Source organism: Ictidomys tridecemlineatus, chromosome 3 (assembly GCF_052094955.1).
Source record: "Ictidomys tridecemlineatus isolate mIctTri1 chromosome 3, mIctTri1.hap1, whole genome shotgun sequence".
Classification (NCBI taxonomy): Eukaryota; Metazoa; Chordata; class Mammalia; order Rodentia; family Sciuridae; genus Ictidomys; species Ictidomys tridecemlineatus.
The window spans coordinates 11,355,506-11,375,297 of record NC_135479.1 but is presented as its reverse complement, the minus strand read 5'-3'; the positions used below and the strand labels follow the sequence as shown (position 1 = coordinate 11,375,297).

The 19,792-nt window shown below is 46.2% G+C and overlaps 2 long non-coding RNA genes across 3 annotated transcripts in view; both read left to right on the top strand.

Moving 5' to 3' along the window:
- The window catches only part of LOC110598438 (uncharacterized), a 47,090-nt gene that overhangs the window by 5,373 nt on the left and 21,925 nt on the right, over positions 1 to 19,792 (top strand). The gene's annotated exons all lie outside the window — the stretch shown is intronic.
- On the top strand, positions 548 to 10,266 carry LOC120884055 (uncharacterized). Its single transcript, XR_005726234.2, has 2 exons — positions 548 to 683; positions 9,513 to 10,266. It is a non-coding gene; the product is annotated as an uncharacterized LOC120884055 (long non-coding RNA).

The window sequence follows — 19,792 nt, the reverse complement described above, 5'->3', positions numbered from 1 at the left end:
TGAGGGCCGGCTGGGGCCGATGCGGCCGGGGAGCTCACCGTGCGGGACAGACCCCCTTTGAGGGGTGTCGCCCTGAACTTGGGGACCCGGTGCAGGGAGCGCCGGGGCTCGCGGCTGTCTCTTTTCCTCAACGCGCTGAGACGCTGAGAAGGGGTCTCCTGGGCGCCCGCTTCTAACGCCTTCTCTGCCCTGTGCCCGCCCGCCCTGGGCAGGTGAAGGGCCCCGGTGTCCCTCCAGCGGCCAGGCAGCGGCGACGGCCCGGAGGAGCGCAGAGAGCGGGCCGAGGCAGGCGGCTGCGGAGCCTGGGGCGGCTCTCCTGAGGATGCTGTCGCTCGGCGGCGGCCGCGACTGCTCCTGCGGCTCCTTCTGCGGGTGGCGGGGACGCTCGTGTCCCCGGCTGGCACGGGTGGCGGGAGTGGGGAGTTGCGAAGCAGGGGCGCCTCGGGGCGTTGTCTACGCGCGCCCGGACTCCTAGAGGCAGAGGTAACCGGGCCTCCACCCGCCTGGCCAGGCGCCCGCACCTCCGCCCACTCTCAGCTGGCACCTGCCTCTGGCGCAGCTCGCCAGCCAACTCCCCAAGCCTCTGCCGGCTCTGCCCTCCACTTTGTCACCAACCACTTCTCGCGCCCATCCCCCTTCCTTGCTCAGGGCTGAATCCGCACATTTGGAGGCACCCAAACCAGGTGGGTTGGGGTGTGTGTGTGAAGGTTTTTATTTCTATTTCTATTTTTTTTTTAAATTTTTTATTTTTAGAAAGACTTAAGTTCCGTAAAAAAACCCTTTCTCTTGTAAGCTTTGTTAGGTGTGTGTGTGTGTGTGTGTGTGTGTGTGTGTGTGTGTGTGTGTGTTCTTATCGTTTCTCAGAGAACACACTAGATTGGTAACAAAGACATACCGAGTGTCTGGCACATAGTAGGCACTCGGGAAATACCCGGTGGGCGAATAAAATAAGTTGACCTTTAGATGTGAGGCGCCAGTTTTACCTAGACTCTTGGTGATTTCCTGTTTGGATGGAGTCCGACTTCAACTCTGCTTGTACTTTAAAAAGAGGAAATGGCTCTTGCGCTGAATGAGGGCGGGGTCCCCGATGACCCCACTCTGAACTCGGGAGTTTAGCTTGGTGTGAAAGTGGTCCACCCAAATGCATCCCCGGAGGGCACAGTTAGGCTTTCTCTTGATGTCCAGTAAGGTAATTTATGCTTCTCCATTTTCCTTTTGAAGAAGAGGGAAGGAGCCCCGAACTCCTAGCTCCTCTAGTTCATGACAGGGAGTACAGTAAAATGCAAATCCGACTGAGGAGGTGACCCCGACTTGCTGAACCTTCAGGGAATCTTCTCTTTCTGCTTGCAGTAGCCTCCCCTTCCCTTGCTGGAGTCACAAACTTGCGACTTACAATGACCCGAGGAACCAGATTTCTTTCCCCTCATGGTTCAGTGGGATATTTCCTGTGGTCCGCTGACATCTTCTTAATCTGGAAATGAAGATAATCATAGAACCTACCTCCTAGGATTGTTATCAGGTTTAAGAAAGTTGAGAGTATACAAATGGCTCATAGCAGCCCCTGGCTCCTGCTAAGTAAGTATGAGATATGCGTTTGCTATAGCCATGGTTACTTCTTAACCTCCTGTAGGGCCATAGGTTAGGGCAGATTGTTCATCCACAAAAATAGAAAATCCTGGAAAAGGAAGATACTGGAAAAGGAAGATACCGGAAAAGGCCCATCTTGAGGAGTACAACAGGATGGCCTCAATGCCCATCTCCATTTTACCTAGAATTTAATTTTCACTGGTGTTCAGTTTCTGAGAAACTCTGCCACTTCTGGGGAGACTAACTGCATCATAATAAAGAAGTCACTAAGGTCTTTTGAGATTTCAGTGTGTCAATTTCCTTTTAGCTGACACAAAAATAAAATAATTTAAAGAAGAAAAAAGAAGAAAACAGGTGCTGAGCCATGGTGCCATATCTGTGATAATAAATAATGCCACATGCCTGGTGCACAGTAGGCACTCAGGTGCTGAATGGTGGTGCTACATCTGTGATGATGAACTGCTTTGCATTTCTCTCCACTGATAAAGACACGGGATCTGAAAACATCACAAGCCTTATGATTTCTGTTCTTCCCAGACCATGGTGTAACGCTCCCTTTGAAGCCTTTTTGCCTGGCCCCAATTTAGGGAATAATATTTCTAACTTGCTTAGAGATTATCTGAACATAGATTTCGAGCCCTTTGAGGATCAAGGGCAACACTGCAAGCAGAAGTGTGTGAATAATGATGGGGTAGGTGAGTGGAAATCCTTCAGGTAGCATGGGCCCATCAGATGCCGTCATCCTCAGGATTTGCCCCAAATCTTTCTTCCTCCCAGAGTTTTCTTCTTCTGCACCTCCATGTCTTGGCCCTTGGCTTCCTCACCAACTTCATCTATGTTCTCTCAGTCTACACGAAAACTATTCTAAACTGCTGTTTGTTTGGAACTCATAATTTCTTTAAAATGCATTGCGCCTCTTCCATTTCTATTGTTCTTAAATGTATCCAGAGCCCTATAGTTTCTTGCTCAGACTTGCAAATGGGCTTCCAGCATGACCCCACTTGGTGCCCACTCATACTCTCACCAGGCATTTTCAAGCATGCAGAAATAATCAGAATATTTCCTGTTGAAAGTCCCCTGTAGCTTTTCATGCCTCTGGATCTGGTCACTCACTGTGGCACGGCTCTTCGTGGTCTGGCTTCTACCTTGCTTTCCAGTCTCATCTCCCCTCTCTTTAGACACCCCTCTCCCAGTCTTCACCCCATGATATTTTCTGAATTCTCCCACAGACATTTCTTTAATCAAATGTCCCTTCCTCTGTCTCCACTTGGAGAATTTCCATTGTCCACTCAGCATTTTGCCACTTGACTCATTTTCTCGGATGTTGTCCTTGGTGCCATGACCTCTCATGTGCCCCTATAGCTCCTCATACGCTCCCTTATAGCTTTGGCCATCGTATCTAGTTATTTATATGAATTATGCATCAAATTATAACCTCACTCAAGTTCGTATGCTAAGATCTTTAATATCTGAGAGAATGTCACCTTATTTGGAAATAGGGTCATTGCAGATATAATTAGTTAACACGAGGTCATACTGGAGTAGAGTGTGCCCTTAAAAGGTGGAGGAGGGGATCTGGACCCAGAGACAGGACGCAGGGAAAGCACCAGGTGAAGAGGAAGACAGAAATCGGGCAGTGCTCCTTCGAGTTGGGAAAGAGGCATGGGATGGATTTCTCTCCTTCAGCCCTGAGACCAATGGCTGACACCTTGACCTTGGATTGACAACCTCTAGAACTGTGGGACAGTCAGTTTCTGTTGCTTGAGCCACTCGGTGTGTGTGGTGCTTTGTCCCAGCAGCCCTTGCTAGACACCTGTGGGTGTCTCTGATGGAGCACCACCACCTGTGTGCAGGGGAAGGGGGCTACCATCGATGTGTGCACAGATCTAATTTGGAAAAAGTTTGAGAAATGCTTGCTGAGCCAGGGCAGGGATACTGGCCATCTCTGACACTGGCATCTCATATAGAGCCTAGTACACGGTAGGGGTGTCACTCTTGGTTATAAAAAAATGACTTTGTTTTGGACCCTGAAGGAGACACAGAAGAAATATTTGACACGGTTACTTCCTCCCTTTGAGCATCTTCTACAATCATTAGAGAGACAAGATTTGTCTGTACCTATGAGCCAATTAAGAAAAAGAATGAGGCAGCGCAGGAAGATCAGGGCGTGCAGCCTGCGTTAAGAGGAGCAAAGCAAGGGGCACTTGTGTTTCTTTTCAGTCTCGCCCTCTACTTCTAGGAATTAAATCATGAAAACAACAAAGTCAACATTTAAACACAAGAGTTACCCCGTCTGTGAAGGTTAGATTCTATTTTTTATCTTGCATATGTTCACCGTGCTGCTTAAAACACGACTAGCTGTTTTTTTGTTGCGTGGTTGATTTTCTGCACCATACTATAACTCCACGGGCATGATTTTCTCTTCCCTTTCCTATCTTCATGGGTTCTCACACACAGCAGGGTACACAGATGAGAACTGACAAAATCCCATAGAAGAAATGGTGTTTGTGGGTCTGTGCAAGTGTATTCCTCTGTGGGAGGCAGGGAGTGGTTTGGAAAAGAGAGTTATTTAAAATAAGAACTTGGATTTATAAAATCTGGCCCCAGATAAGTAACCGTTATATTTGGTTAGAAAACCAAACGGAATCTCAATGGAGCTGTTAAAGGAGTTGTAGGTAAGAGACTCATTGAGAAATAGTAAAGCCACATGTAAACTTCTGTGTCCCTTGGAGTTTTTATTGCAGTGCAGATGAGTGTGAGGACATTGTTACCTGCACCTGCTAGCTGTCTTAGCAAGCAGCCAGAGGAGAGAGGCAACTCAATTATTGTGAGTGGCAGGACCAGAAGAGAGTGAGCTTAAGACACCTAAGACTGGCCGGTCTGACGTTGCATCTAACACGTTATTCTGAGTTAGAAAGTACAGTTTTCTTATTCTAAGTGAGAAAGTCCAGAATTTTCTGTGATCACCAAAATATAATGGCTCAACATAGACCAAATATTTCTGAATCTGAAGCAGATAACTGGATAGAGTTACCTGGTTTGTTTATAAAATGCAAATGACAGGGCTGTACCCTAGGTCAAATGAGTCTAAATCTTTGGAAGTGGGGCCAAGATTGTGTATTTTCAATAGGCTGTCTTTTTATTTTTATTTTTTATTTTTTTGGTGCCGGGGACTGAACCAGGGTGCTCTACCACTGAGCTACATCCCCAGCCCTTTTGGTGATTTTAAATTTTAAGATAGGGTCTCACTAAGTTGCTGAGTCTGGCCTCAAACTTGTGATGCTCCTTCCTTGGCCTCCTGAGTTGCTGGGATTACAGGTATGTACCTGGGTCAATAAACTGATTTTTGTCACCTTATAAAGCATCTGATACACACTGAATTTCAGGAATCCCTGGTTGAAAAGACAGTGCTAATGAGAACAGAGTCATACATCTGCTGCCAAATTGTCCGTCTAGGATACTCTGTTTATGCTAGTCACCCAACTTGTAATCCTAATGTTATAAGGGGGCTAGAGCGTGCGTGTGTGTTGGGCACAGCACAACCTAGCACTACTGCAGACCACAAGTGAACAAATACCTCTATTGCCTATTCTTTAGGCAATGGTGGGTATCTTATTACAAAAACTTGTGGCTGTACTTTTTAATAAGTTTCCTTTGGAAGACTGAAGTTACTCCTCTGGGCCTCATTTTTCTCTTCTGAAACATGAAAAGCCAAAGTCAATAATCTCTAAGGTTCCTTTCAGTTCTAAAAAGTGATAATTTTACTTTCCCTTTATGAGCATGTAATATTCAAGCTCTTTTTGCACAAGCTCTTTTACTCCCAGGATAAACCAAATAATTGAGGTAGCAAAGCAGGACATTGATTAGAAAGAGGGAGAGCACAGGACTGGGAGTGAGGGAGCTTGGACTGTGGTCCTGGCTCAACCGTTAATTACCATGATGACACGGGACAGATTGGTTAGTGTCTCTGGGCCCCACTTTCCTTATGTGCAAATTAGCACTTTGAGTTAGACAGTTTCAAAGTTCCCTTTCAGCATCTATTTCTTTTAGGAATGAAGATGAAATAAGGACATTTTTTTTTTAGATGAAAGAAAATGAAGAGAATTTATCACTAGTGAAGTGTTAAAAGAATGTTACAGAAGTTTCCCGATGGAAGGCATATGCCACCCACCAGAGGGAAATCTGGGATCTCAGGAATGAGGGAGGAGCAATCAAATATCTGTTGGTAGATATCTAGGTAATTATAACAGATTATTTTTCTCTTCCTAAGTTCTTTAAAATACATATGATTATTGAAAGCAAAAATTATAGCATTGTCTCATGGAGTTTCTACCTACATGTGTATGTCTCTGTGTGTGCGTGTGCATGTGTGTTTGTGTATGTACCTACATACATATGATTGCTGCAACATAAAGGGTGGAAAGTAAAGGGACCTATATATTGGTAAGGGTTTTAAATTCCACCTGATGTGGTAAAAACATTAGTGCTAAGTAGACTGAGAAACATGAAGTTTGTATATTGTGATCCCCCAGAGCAACCACTAAAAACAAACAGACAAACTAAGACATAATAAAAACAATAAATATATTGAAGTGGAACACCAAAAAATAGGGAACCAACAAAATAAATTATAAATCCGTAGACTTACATGCAACCAATAATTACATTAAATGTAAATGGTCTAAACAAACCCATTGAAAGTCAGAGATTATCAGAGATGATCAACTGAAATTGAATTCCATGTATGCATGAGTTTATATGTATAACTATAAAGATCTAATAAAAAAGACAAAGATTGTCAAAATGAATCAATTAAAAAATGTGCAGCCTACAAGAAACTGATATATATTGTATATGGTAATTTGTAATTATATAAAATTGTAATATTAATATAACATATTTGCATATTTCTATAGGTCGCTTAAAAGAAAAAAGATAGACATGCTAAGCAAACACTGAGCAAAAAAAACACAGGATGAGTATATTAAAATCAGAAAAAAGATATTTTTAGAACAAGGAATAGACCAGGGACAAAACACGGACGATTTGCCAACAGGACATACTAACCCTAAGTGTGTCTGTCTTTAACAACAGAACTCAGAGTTCACGAAGTAAGGCTCATGAAACTGAAAGTACAGATGGACAAATCCCAACATGTAACAGCTGAAGACATCGAGGTTGTTTTCTTAGCAATTAATAGAGCAAATGGACAGAGAGTCAGCAGTGGCATAGGAGAACTGAGGGACACTATTGGGCAACTGCAGCTCATAACATTTACAGGGCACTCCACTCAAAGCATTATAATGCACATTTTATTTCCAAGTGTACACGACATTTACCAGTGTAGACTGTTAACTGGGGGTGTAAAGCAAGCATTAAAGAAGGGTATAAGAATCATTGTCATGCAAATTATGCTCTCTGTTCATACTAGAATTAGACTAGAAGCCAAATATATTCTTGCTACACGACCTGGTGGCCCATTAGTAGGTATTTACTCAAGTGAACCAAGAATTCATACATGTACGAAAGCCTGCCCCAGGAAGGTTTCATAGAAGATTTATTAATAGTTGACAAAATAAGAAATAATGTCTTTTCATGGACACATAGATAAACGGTCACACATCATAACCTGGAGTATGACTTGGCAATGGCAAGGAACAGAATATTGATAGACACAGCAGTATGGATACTTCTGAAAGGCCTTATGCTGCGACAGAAAGAAGTTTCAAAAGGTTACATAGTTTATGGTTATCTTTATGTGATATCCTAGACATGGGACTCTGGTTGCCTGGCAGTGGGGACAATGACCAAGGCGTGACCACAAGGAGCAACATTATGGGAGTTTTGGGGTGAGAGAACTGTTGTATATCCTTATGGTGGTGGTCACAAGAGTCTATGCAGGTGTTATAACCGATAGACCTGTACATTAAAAAAAGAGATCAACTTTATTGACCTCATTATTAAAATTCAATTAACTATTGAATTTAACTTTTGTTAAAAACAAAATGAAATAAAAAACAAAAGATGCATACTTCCATCCAAAAGAATTTTTCCCTCAGTCTGGCTAAGACTAGCAAAGAATTGCAGAAAGAAAGTAGATGTTCCTCCACCAAATAGTAATGTGTGGTATGGTCACATAATTGGATGCAGAAGTTAAAATGAAAGAAGTATAACCCTGATTTTTGACACGGATGAATCCTCAAGGTTTATGAGGATATAAAGACTTATTTGTGATGTGTGCATGCATAGCAGTGCGATCCCATGTAGATCAGCATCAAAGCTGGCAAAATGATTCTTGGTATTAGTAGATGAGTATGTAGTAAAATTGTGAACATATGCATGAGAATGATGAACACCGTCTCAGTCCTTTTGGGCTGCTATAGCAAATATACCATTGGCTGGGGAAATTTCTCACAGTTCTGGAGGCTGGAAAGTCCAAGATCAAGGTGCAGGCAGTTTTCAGATGACCATCTTCTTGTTGTATGCTCACAGGGTGGGGAAGGAGCACTGGTCTCTTCATCTCCTTAACAGGCACTAATCCTATTCATGAAGGGTTCACCCTCATGCTCTGGTTACCCCACAAAGCCCTCACCTCCAAATACCCTCTTGTTAGGGATTTTGGCATCAACATATGATATTGAGAGGAACATGAACAGTCAGTCTAGGAAGCAACAGATTCAGCATTGTGGTTATCTATGGGATCCAAGTGAGAGAATCTGGAATGATCTGTTTCTTAAAAAAAACAGATCTGAAGAATATATCACATGATGTTAAAATGTGACCAAGTTGGGTGTTGATCTACAGATGTTGGGCATGTTCTATTATATGGTACACTTACGACATTTCCTTAAAAATTTGACCTCCTGGTATCATATTCTGGGCTATTTTAGTTTCTTGTTTAAAATTGAAATTATTAAGAGAAACATAGAAATATAAGAATTGTGCATGTTTATGGGATTCCAAGTGATGTCTTGATACATGTATACCTTGTATAATATTTAAGTCAGGTTAAACACCTTTATCTTCTCAAACATTTTTCTTATTTTATTATCTTAAAGAGACAGTTGAGATGGGGTAGGGGTCTTGATGTTAAGATGAGACAGGTTAATAAGGGTCAACCGGCAGTAGACTCATTCTATCTGAGCCTGATGGTACATGCCAAAAATCGCAACTACTCAGGAGGCTGAGGCAGGAGGATTGCAAGTTTGGGTCCAGCCTGGGCAGTTTAGTGAGACCCTATGTTAAAAATACAGATTAAAAAAGTAAGAGACTGTGGATGTAACTCAACGGCAGAGTGCTTGCTTGGTATGTGTGAGGACCTGGATTCAACTTCCAGTCTAGGATCAAAAAAATGCTCTATTTTTTATTGTTTAATCAATTATTTTAGTATTTAATTAATTTAATTTAATAAGAATTAATTATTATTTATTTTTTATGATTTGATTTTTAAAATTATTTAATTTCTATGTTTCTGTTAATAAGTTAAAATTTTAAAAAAGAGATTGAACCCAGAGGTGCTTAACAATTGAGCCACACCTCCAGCCCTTTTATTTTTTTTAAATTTATTTATTTATTTATTTATTTAGGTGTAGATTGGACACAACACAATGCCTTTTTATTTTTATGTGGTGCTGAGGATCGAATCCGGGTCCCGCCCGTCCTAGGCGAGTGCTCTACTGCTGAGCTACAATCCCAGCCCCCTTCCAGCCCTTTTATAAATTTTTACTTTTTATTTTGAGACAAGAGGGTCTTGCTAAGTTGTGGAGACTGTCTTTGAACTGCAACCCTCCTGCTTCCTCAGCCTCCCGAGCTGCTGGGATTTCAGGCATGTGCCACCGTGCCTTGGCTATTCCTTTTTAGAGGACAAGAATATGATAAAGGATAAAGAATATGAGTAAGAACAATGAACTGTGTTTGTATTTCAGAAGGGGAAGAGATCCGCAGGGTTCCGAGGCTCTGAGCAGTGCCCGTGCCCGTGTCTGTGCCACGAGAGCGCTGGCTGCCAGGCTGGGCAACAACATTGTGTTCCTGTTTCGGCTTCTGCCACCTTGACAGCACAACTATTCTGAGACGGTGCGAAGTGGGGACGTTTCTGGGTCTCTAGAAAATCATCCTAAGGTCCTTTAGCTGTGGCTCAGCAACTCCTAATCCATGATGTGAATTCACAGCAAGTGCGTGAGGCAAACATCCAACAAACGTAACACAAATAAATACCTTTGTTGTGGCTCAAAGTTCAGTCTCAGAACATCAATGCAGCTAAAATAAACAGACCCGACTCCAGAAAGCCTTGGCATGAGCGCAGGTCTTCATTCGCTGACTTTTGACGGAGAGGCGAGAATCACATTGTCCAGGTCTGCAGCCAGCAGTCCTCCTGCTCCCTAAAGGTCCATGGGTCCTGCTTGTCACAAAGCCTGCACCTGTGGTCTCCTTTTCTCCCTCCGCCCCCTGGTCCAGACTCCCACAAACGCCACCCACCATGCTTGTTCCCTTATTTCACCGCCCCTCCAATCCTTCCACCTTGGGGGACCATCTATCTCTCTGTGCCCACCAGTTGCCATGTTCCTCACTCCCTACACAGTTCAGCCCAGCAGAGTTCTGTTACCTGCCTGGAAGAACGTCAAGTATATACTGTATGATAATGCAATGTTCATCAAATTAAACTGACTTTGTTTGTTTTTATTGTGGGACTAGGCATTTGAACCTATGGGTCTCTCCACCACTGAGCTACACAACCAACACTTTACAAATTCATTTCCAGCCAGGCGCAGTGGTGCACGCCCATAACCCCAGAAACTTGGGAGGCTGAGGCAGGGGAATCGGGAGTTCAAAGCCAGCCTCAGCAAAAGCAAGGCAACTCAGGGAGACCCTGTCTCTAAATAAAATACAAAATAGGGCTGGGGATGTGGCTCAGTGGTCAAGTGGCCCTGAGTTCAATCCCCAGTACCTCCTCCTCACTCCTCCCCAAAATTATTTTGAGACAGGGTTTCACTAAGTTGCTGAGGCCGGCCTCAGCCTCCAGAGTAGCTGGGATTACAGGTGTGTGCCACCACACCTGGCTAATTGGTTGCATTAAATTAATTTGATTCTATCTCATGGAGAATCATGAAATTATCAATTACAGTTGGTATGAGTGCCATGACATCATCTTAATTCTAATTTTTTTAAAATTAAAAAAAAAAATTTAACTGATCATCTTAACTCTCTTAGTGCTGTTCTTGTTTCTTTATTTTGGACGTAAGGTTGAAAGGTGAGAGGTGATCAGTCCTCTACGCACAGTGCCTGCAGCCAAGCCTGTGCTGACGAGCCAGGCTCTTCTCGAGAATTAGGCCACGTCCTACCTTTCACTTCCTCTGCGTCCACCTGGTAGCCAGGAAGGGCGGAGAACCTGACGGCCTCTACGGGCTCCCTGTGTTCCTCCCTAGATGACACGTGGTGAACAACGATCTGGATTTAGGGTCCACTTCCTGACTTTCCATGTGGTCTTACAGTGAGGCAGGGTGTTAGAAACCATGGCTGTCTTATCCCAGAAAATACAGGGAGCGTAGCTACCACAACAGGTGCACATGCTGAGCCTGCACTTCCCTTTGGGGTTCTAGAGGGACAAGTCACTGGCGGCCACGGAAGCCTCTGGTGTCTGGATCAGCCCTTGCCCAAGTTTACTCCAGTTACCTGAGTCCGTGTGAGCCCTGGGGAAAAGATGCTTATCTCCGTTCACATTCTATCCGTGATCTGAGGCCATAGCTGGTCCTCTGCTGGGGAGGGCCACCTTCTCCTCCATACGTGGTGGAGCAGGAAGGAGGAAGGAGCTGGTGTGGGGAGAGATCGTGGTGTGAGTGGAAGCGAGAGAGTGAGCCGACCAGGAAGCTGAACTCATTTCTTGACCACCTCCTCTTGCTCTAATCCAGTCCTGCCAAACCTGCCTCCAGTCTAGAGAAGACCAACCCAGACTCTAGAAAAACATTAATCTCCTGAGAGAGGATCCCTCATGACCCCCAAGGCCTCCCAAGGCCCTGCCACCTCAACACAGGGACACTGGGCAATTAAGCCACAGCCTGGGTTGACGTGGGGACCACCTGGTTCCAACCACAGCAGAAGGCAGCAGATCTGACGGGGGTCGAGCAGTGTGTAGCTGCAGGGAGCCCAGCGGTGGCTTATTTTCTTGATGTATTTATTTTTAATTATACACAAAAGACCCATGAATACTCTCCCCTTGTAAGACATTTGGACACTGTACAGGATTTAGAGTCGTTGCCCGTTCCTGCCTTCTCTCCTCTATGCTATTGTCTTTCCTAAAAGTAACCATTGTTGATTTGATGTGACTCCTTTCAATGCAATATATACTCCAGTCCTTGTTCATCTACCCTACCAATAAATCAGAGAAATGCAAATTAAGGCAATTGATGAGGGACATTTTTTCCTTTTCTTTCCACTGTAAAAACAAACAAAAAAACAAAACAAACAAACAAACAAGAAGAATGAAACTATCCAGAATTGATTAGGACTTATAAATGGGAGCAACAGTTCCGGAAGTTAATTTGGTCATGTAAATGGGTATAGGATTTTATATCAGTCGGAGCTCAGTTAGGGGACTGAACGCCCACCAATTATTTGAGAAGGAAAAATTTAATAAATGGTTAACTAGTGAATGTGATAAGGGGCTTCTAAGGCGTCTAGAAGAAGTAGCAGCTGCAAGAACAGCAACAGAAATAGAAATCCAGGCTGAGGAAGAGTGGACCGTGAAGGAACTGAGTTCTGGGAAGCTGCACCCACTGGAACTCAAGGCTTAAATGTAGACCTTTTGTAGAGAATGAGTCTACCACGGCAGGCCATGTTGATGTGTAGGCGGGACGGGGAGAGAGACCTGTGGCCATGACCCGGCCACAGTGGACACAGGCCCAGGGTGGAAGTGTGAGGGAGTGTGGCTCAAGAGTGTGGTTGGGGCTGGGCTCCCATAAAATGGAGGATTGGGGAGGGGGTGGGGTGGGCGTGGGGGAGGGGTCAGATCTTCCTGCCCTCTGGTGCCCTCTAGTGACAAAGCCTGTCACGGTGCCAACAGTCAGGGAGAAAGGCTCCAGGTCCGGCTCTGGTTTAACCAGACGGGGTAAAGAAGGGCGGGCTTGGAACTGGGAGATTAAGAGCTGGGCAGATAACTGCAGCAAACTTTGACCGCTGAATTTCATTTCCATAAACTAAGAAAATGGTTAAAGGGGTACATAATCATTTAGATAAAGAATGATGGGGGCTGGGAGTGTGGCTCAGTGGTTGAGCGCTCGACTAGCACGGGCAGGACTCGGGGTTCGATTCTCAGCACCACATTTAAAAAAAAAATAAAGGCATTGTATTGTGTCCATCTACAAAAGAAAAAAAAAGAGATTCTCTCTCTTTCCCTCTCTCTCCTCTCTCTCTAAAAAAAAAAAAAAAAAAAAAAGGAATGGTGGTTGCTGCATAGCAAGAGACATTGAAACAAACTCAAGGTTTGGAAAACTGAGAACTGCTCGAGAAAATTAGTGGTTTATCTAAGACAAAGCTGTATTTATTTATTATCATGAAGTATGTTTATATTGTTAGATGGGAAAATGTTAATGATAACGATTGTGGTGGCCCATTAAAAACATGTTTATACATCTGTGAAGAGTTGGGCACCTCATTCCCCAGCTCCTTGGTCTAATATCTAGCTCCTAATTGTTCAGCAGCTTTAATGAACAAGTGAGTTATATTAGTTTCCCAGGGCTATTGTAACAAAATGCTACCAACTAGCCACAAAGAACAGAGGTCGATTCTCTCGTGACTCTGGACACTGGACGTCTGAGTTGAGCGCCAGGTTCCCTTTGGGGGCTCTGGGGGAGGACCTTCCTGGTTTCTTCCTGCCATTGAAGGCTCCGGACATTCTTAGTATGTGGCAGAATCACACAGTCACTCTGCGTCTCTGGCCTTCTCTTTTGTCTGAAGGTTTTTCCTCTTCTGGTAAGGACATGCGTCGTTGGATTTAGGGCCTAACGGATAATCCAGAATCATCTCATCTGAGACCTGTTGGCTTGACCCCAAAGGCTCTGTCCCCCCTGGTGGTGCTATCGGGGAGGTGTGGGAACTGTGGGAGGTGGGGCCTCCTTGGCAGAGGTGGGTTGCTGGGGGCATGTCCTCAAGGGTAGGTTACGTTGCTGGCCCCTTCCTTCCTCCCTCTGCTTCCAAGCTTCCCTGAGGGGAGCAGTTTTGCTCTGCCACAGCGCCCCCTTCATGACGTTGTGCCTCACTGCAGGCCCCCCGTGAAGGGGTCCCAGAGACTGTGGCTGGAACCTCTGGAATCATGACCCCAAGGAGATCTATCTTCTCCTCCTAGGTTGACTCTCTCATGCGTTTCCCAGCAATGGAAACCGACTGACAGGGGGTCCTTCATTTAACTACATTTGTCTGTGCAAATCCTTTTTTTTCCAAATTAAAGTCAGACTTCCGGATTCTGGGTGGGCACATCTTTGGGAGGGTGGGATGGGGGGTGAGTACCACCAACCCCCTGTGGGCACAGATACACACACAGCGACATCTGACCGTGGTGTCTTTGGATTTTAGGACTCACGGAGATTCTGTTTTCTTTTTCTCCCTTCCTCTCTTCATGGCAAGTGTTTTTAATGCTTTTCGTGCAAAAATCTTCACACTTACTTCGAAGTAAGAGGAAAGGGAAAAAGTATTTGGCATACGAAGAAGGAGAGACCATTTGGTCAAGTGCCAAACTCATCGTCTTGAGGATACGGCTGGACTCGGGGTTCACAGAACTCGAGTGATTTCATCCACTTAGAGAAGGAAGGAGTCCTTCTGGCTCAGACGGAGGGGGATCTCCTCTGGAAAGAGACCTGTGCCCATTTGCGCTCTATGGAAACTTAAAGAGCTCCCTGCCGAGAGCCGGCCCAGGGCAGCTGGTCACCAGAAATCCACCTTCTGCCCCACTCACCGGCTAGGGCAGCAGATTGGACTCTCCCTGTGGATTGTCCTTAAAGAGAAGGGGACGGTAAAACACATGTCCCCGAATCCCCCTGTTCGGTTCCCTGAAGCCGCCTGGTTAAGGGAACCTGAGAGCAGGCTGCTCTGGGGGGTGTGGGTGCCTGTTGTCCTGAAGGGCACTGGTTCTCCTTCCCGCACCCTGGGAACTAGGGCAAGGTCACGTCCTCTGTGGAAGGCAACCAGGACAGTTGCTCCCGGGATGCTGGCCATCCAGACAGGCTGATGCTGATGCTGTCACAGCTTCTGCAGCCCAAGAGAGCGGGGGGGGGGGGGGGGGGGGGGGCAGGCGTGGGACTAAGGGCCCAGTGCGGAGGATACGTGAGATGTCCAGGTGGCCCCCGCTGCAGAGAACACCATGAGGTGGGGGGCCCTGCCTGGCGAAGCACCTTGAAGGACAGAGGTGCTATCTGACAGCCTGTCACCACTGGACTCCTCTTGGAGCAGACCCTGGCCTCTCGCCTGCTTTCCCCGGTGAATCTCGGGTCTGGCGTTTCATCCCTGGGCACTTGCTTTGGCCTCTCGTCAACCTGCCCGCTGCCTTGGCGCACCGGGGCGGTGGACGCCCAGCTTCCCTCTCTGACAGTGCGGCCTCCTCCCCCTGCTGTGATTCACTGGGGAATTCTTAGAAGATGCTGCTCTATTAAAAATAGGAAGATCTGTGACGTCAAACGACGGGAGGATGGAAGGCGTTTCCAAAGGCTGTCATCTTCTTTTATTTAGAGAGGAGGAAAGGACAGAAAACATGGGCGTCAGGACACAATTCTCTCATTTCTCTTAAGGCTGTAGGGGTTCAATTTCTGTCTCTTTGGGGGGACTCATTTTTGTTCTGAAGCCTGATGTCTGAGCTTATAACGCGGCTGCACATCAAGGGTTGGACTCAAGCTTCTGTCTCATCTGGGTAGAAGGTAATGTTTTAAAAATGAGACGAATTACAAAAAACAATAATCCCTTGTTCACCCAAGGAAAAGGCGAGCGTGTGCTGTGGTCTTTAACAAGCATCGTCTGACTTCAGATGGACACTGATCAATAGTGATGTGGACGTGTTAAAATGTCAGGGAAATGGATACACACCTGAAATGTAAGCGCACACACAGATTTTTTTTTTTATAACCAGAACAGAGGTTGGAAGATCTTTTCTGTCCAGGGCCAGGGATAGTAAATATTTTCGGCCTCGTAGGCTGGCTTGTTTCTGTGGCACTGACTCATCTCTGTCATTGTGTACAAAAGCTGCCAGAGACGGTATGTACATCCGTGGACGTGGCCGCGTTCCAATAAAGCTTTATTTGTAAAAACAGGTGGGAGGCCAGGTGGAGTCTAGGGGTGGGATTTTGCTGAGTCCTGGGAGAGAACATCAGAGTCTCCAGAGTGCACCAGGAAGGGTGGCTTTCTGGAACTGGGGAGAGCAGATTTTTTTTTTCTTGTTCTGTGACTTTCCGGTAAGAAGGAAATGGCAACAGATTTGCAGTTATATGTGCTTTTCTTGGGAGAGTAATTTGAGCTAAATGATGATTGACGTGAGAGGGAGAAAGAGAACAGGAACCTCTGTCTTTGTGAAATACATGGTTGGCATCGCAGAGACAAGAATCCCATTGGCAGTCCTTCTGGACTCTGTATTGAACAAGCCTCGTCCTGACTTCAGATGGACACTTATTCTGGGCACAGGTTTAGTACCTGCATTTTAGGTCCATCTTACCCCGTGGAGCTTGAATCCTATGGAGGTGTGTGGAGCCACGTGTTCTCTATACCACAACGTGGCTGGGTCTGTAGGGTAGTGGTGACCCACCCAAAGGGGTCTGAATGATTCTCGGGGACTGTGACATCATGAATTCAAACTTATTTGTCTTCCCTAGGGAGTATTTGACTGCAAGATAAAATTCGAGAGGAAAGTGTATCATGTTTCCATCGCTGTTACCAAAATACTGACAAGAGCAACTTTAGAGGAGAAAAAGTTCATTTTTTGGCTCAAGGTCTCTGAGGTCCAGTGCATGGCTGGCTGACTCCATTGCTCTGGGCCCAAGGTGAGGTGGAACAGTAGGGTGGAAGGACGTGGCCGGAGGAAATCTCCACTCCTGGTGAGCAGGAAGCAGGGAGAGGGAGGGGAGGGGGCTGCACCCAACCTGGGCATGCTCCTCCCTCTCCCCCAAGCCGACAGGTCGCCCATGGGAACAGAACACAGGAGCTTTGGGGAGACACCTCATGATCGAACCTGAACAGTAAGAGAGTAGAAATGAACGATATTTTGGAAGAAACGTTGATGGAATATAGTTTTATTTTTTGGGTCAACTGAGACCGAAACGAAATAGGACAAATCAAAAAACCACAAAGAACAAAGCAACAACAACCAGGGAGGACCGAGCACATGACCTGAAGGACACGCATTGAGGGAGACGACCTGTGTTGGGTAGTTTTATTTGTCGGTGGAGGAAATGGCTCACCTCCCGCCTCTTCATTTTGAAATTAAGTGGTTTGACGCTTATTTAACTGAATCGTACACTATACATCCACTCCCGTGGCTCCTTACTGTTCCCTAAGGAGTTCTCTGGCGAGCAGATGCTGGAATAGAATAAGGAGGGCAAGAAGGAGTTGTGCCTGAGAGCCTCGTGGGAGCAGGGAGTCTGCTGCAGGAGTCCTGCGCGGGGTGGGACCTTTGTGCCGGGCTTTCCCTAATCCCTGGAAGGGCGGCCGCGGGAAGAAGTGATCTTGGCTACCACTGCCATGACTCACTCCTTCTTGGGAGAGTCCAAGGAAGTTCTAGCCTCAAAGGCGGAGGAGCACCACAGTGAGGTTCAGGCTGGAGGCTGTCTGTCACTCACACTCCTGCTGCGAGGTGGCCGCTCTTGAATCACACTCCCTGGAGTGGCACGACTCCAAGTTTGACACGTTCTTCCTGCTCGGTGCAATTCTTTTTTCCAGTTGGTGCGCTTCGTCCTCCGGGTTGGCCGGTCGTTTTGATCTTGCCATTTTATGATGCAGCAGAAGGAGGCTGTGGGTAGCAATCCCAATCTCCTTGGTGGGTTTTTCTTCATCTGCTCTTTGCATTGAGGTTCCCCAGACATTTGGGCTTATTCCCCTTTCCCTATCCTATTGGCACTTTCTGGAAGATCTTTGCCACTTTCACGGTCTAACGTAGTCTATTTAATAAGAGGGGGATCTTTTGTGGCAGGCGTTACCAATACATGGATAATGATCTGTTACACCAATTTGGATTATACTGAGGGACATCAGACCAGAAACCTCAACAATGGTTTTGATGTAAAATGAGCCTGCAGGTGCCCAGTCTAGGGATGGTCTGGCAGCTCTGTAGTGATCAGGATCCATCTATGTTACTGCTCTGCCATCCTCCCGAACGGCTTCCATCTTCAAGCTCACACGTGGACAAAATGGTTGTTGGAGCTTGTTAAACCTATCGTGGAATACGTAGCACACCCAGGCAGAGCTGAGCCAGGTGAAGATGTAAATCTTAAATTCTGTTTTACCTTTCCGCATTACACCCCCACCTGGAAGCTCTTGGAATCCACGCTCTTCCAGCAAATCTCAAAGGAGTTCTTCCTCTTTGAGCTTGTTGACTCTGGGGGAGAGCTGGTGAGTCTGGCTGGGAACATGTTATGTGAGGAGGATGGTGTGAAATCCAGGTGGACTGTCTGGTGCCTGAGGAGGCTGGGGGTGGGAGATGGGACAATAAGAACTTTGTTGAGGTCAGCACGGAATGCACGGTGCTTTCCGGGAAGGGGATGAGGTAGAGGGCCGTGGGGGGGGAGAATACTTCCCCGTGTTTGGCTGCAAGTAATAGAAACGGAACCAGTCCTGGCACACTTCCAAGCAGACCTGCTCTCATTCAAGTCTGTGAAGGTGCAAGACCAGCTTGGCAAGCCTCTGAAGCCAAGCTCAGTGTGGGCCTCCCGGCTCTTGCTGTCCCTCCTGATGGCAAGATGGCACAGCTCAGGGCCTCTTATTCTCAGGTGACGACATCCCAAGAAGAAAGGAAGGGTCAGGAAGAGATGGTATTCTTAGTACGTACCTCTTTTACAGCAAGGCAAGGTACTTCTTAGATCCCCCTGGAGGTCTTCCGTTACCACGGATCAGGGATGGATAAGATGCCTGTCTGGTGTGCCTTGAATGCGGTTTTTCCTCCCAGAAACTCGTGTTGAAGTCTGATGGCCACGTGGTAGTTTGGAAGAGGGGGAAGGGTTAAGAGGGGATGAGGTCCCTCAGGGGCACTAGTGGGTCATTCTGGGTGGGAGGGGGTTGTTATAAGGTGAGCCCAGCTCCTCCTCCCTCCCACACAAACCTGCCGACCCTTTTCCTTTCTGCCACGTGTCGATGCAGCCTGAGGCCAACACCATATGTAGCTGCCTGACCTTGGGCTTCCAGCCTCCAGAACTGTGAATTGAAAGTAAATCTCTGTTCTTGGTCAATCACCCCATCTCAGTAGTAGGCTCAGCTACTCCCAGAATATCAATTGCTATCAGAGGGGAACCCTTTGCTGCGCATGGTAGGGCCTGGGCACTTCTGTCAGTAATGCAGAAGGAAGGATGCCAAGCAGAACCCAGGGTTCATGGAGGCCGCAGACGGAAGCTCAACACGGAGAGAAAGGAGAACCGGAGGCTAAGGGTCAGAAAGTGATTGGCAGGGTCAAATGTCACAAAGACGTCAAAAAAGAACAAGGAAATGAAACAAAGAGACTTGAGAGGGTAATGATGAAGAAATTGCTGGTGAAGTCCGAGAGCAGCTCCCTCTGCGGAGTGGCGTGGCTGGGTTGCAAGCAGAAGGCCACGGAGCTCGGGAGCAGTCCCCAGATGTGGGGAATGGGTGGAATGTGGGTTTGCATGTTGAAGGATTCTGAAGTGAAGGACAGGAAGTGGAAAGGGAAGGTAGCTCAGGTGGGCCACAGAATGAGTGAGAACAGAGAGGTTCTTTATTTTTTAATCTGTTCTTTTTGGTGCTACATGACAGCAGAATGCATTTTGACATATCATACATACATGGAGTACAACTTCCCATTCTTGTGGTTGAACACGATTGGAGCTACACTGGTCGTGTGTTCATATGTGAACACAGGAAAGTTATGTCCGATTCATTCCACTCTCTTTCCTATTCCCATCCTCTTCCCCTTCCCTTCATTTCCCTTTGTCTAATCCATTGAGCTTCTATTCTTCCCTTCCCCCCTTATTGTGTGTTAGTATCCACATATCAGAGAGAACATTTGGCCTTC